The sequence below is a fragment of the Hippocampus comes genome, unplaced genomic scaffold (genome assembly GCF_001891065.2).
Source record: "Hippocampus comes isolate QL1 unplaced genomic scaffold, H_comes_QL1_v1.1 scaffold325, whole genome shotgun sequence".
NCBI classification, from domain to species: Eukaryota; Metazoa; Chordata; class Actinopteri; order Syngnathiformes; family Syngnathidae; genus Hippocampus; species Hippocampus comes.
In genome coordinates, this window is record NW_017805585.1 from 42,178 (window position 1) to 43,835 (window position 1,658).

The window sequence follows — 1,658 nt, forward strand, 5'->3', positions numbered from 1 at the left end:
GTTCTTCCATCACGGTTTGGTTTGGGGCCGCCACAAAAAAGGACAAAATCCGACTTCAACGGACAGTTAGGACGGCGGAAAAAATCATTGGCACCGCACTACCCACTCTTGAGGACTTGCACACTCAAGAATCAAAACAAGGGCACGGAAAATCCTCCTGGATCCCCCGCACCCTGCCCACCACCTTTTCCAGCTACTCCCCTCAGGCAGGCGCTACAGATCCATCCGCACCAAATCCAGCAGACACTTAAACAGTTTCTTACCTTTAGCCATTAACTCCCTAAACAGTCACTGACGTAGTCACTCTTCTTGTACAACAAATACTGCTACTGGTCACTCTAAAATGGTTCAATGATTTTCTGCACCAACTGTACAACTGTCATAGTACTGTATTCTACCAGTGATTACTTCCAGCAGACACTTAAACGGTTTCTTCCCTCTAGCCATTAACTCCCTAAACAGTCACTGACGTAGTCACTCTTCTTGTACAACAAATACTGCTACTGGTCACTCTAAAATGGTTCAATGATTTTCTGCACCAACTGTACAACTGTCATAGTACTGTATTCTACCAGTGATTACTTTAGCTCTGCTTGATACTTTGCACATTGTCTCACATTTGTCACTGGGTGGTACCACCGCACTACGGTTCACTCACATTACGAAATGTCCTTCCATACCTATTTGTCATGTCCTTGTTTATGATGATATTAATGCAGCGTGTTATACCGGAGACAAATTCCTTGTGTGTTCTACATACTTGACCAATAAAGATGATTCTGATTCTGATTTGGGGTATTCTCTCGCTGTCGCTGTAGGTCAGGTTGTTGCTGATGTGTATTGTCCATTCCACGGGCCAGATTCCAAGGCTTACATATGCAGTGGATATCTTGGCCCCTAATATAAAAAACAAATCTCAGCTCGGTTGTAAATAATACGATAAACAAAAAATAAATAAAATAAAATATAACCTTTTCAGTTATTTGCCAACGGCTGGGAAGAGTCTTGTGAATGAAATATTCTATTTCCACTGAAGTCTCCTAGGCAGAGACGGAGCATAATAACCACAAGAAGGCGAGTCAGAGAAGGTCCCCAACTAACCGGCAATAAAACTTTTCGCTCCCAGAGGGAGACGGTGCAGTTTTACATGCATGTGAGTATTGTTTGAAGGTTTTCATCGCTGTAACATCAATGCTAATTTCCCTTCGTCCATCAATTGCGTTTCACGTTATATGTTAGCATTAAGCTAGTTAGGTTTACTTGGACTTACTTTTCAAAATTCTGGACGTTTGTTGAAGATTCTGATGTTTAAACAACATTTTTTTGGTTGGTATTTGATTGCTATTTAAAAAAAACAAAAAAACCTTTGTTGTCTCTCTTGATCAGGGGTGCCCATTACGTCGATCCTGATCTACCGGTAGATCTAGGACTCGTCCCAATTACCGTATTTTCACAACTATAAGGCGCCATTAAAAGTCTTAAATTTTCTCCAAAATGGAAAGGACGCCTTATAATGCGGTGCGTGTTATGTATGCGCCGAGTTCCAAAGCCTGACTAAGAGCACCTCTGGCCGACACGCTGTTTATATAGAGAAAAGGTGGACGTGAGTGACGACAGGCATGCGGAAGTCGGCCAATGAGTGAAGGGTGGGCGTGTAA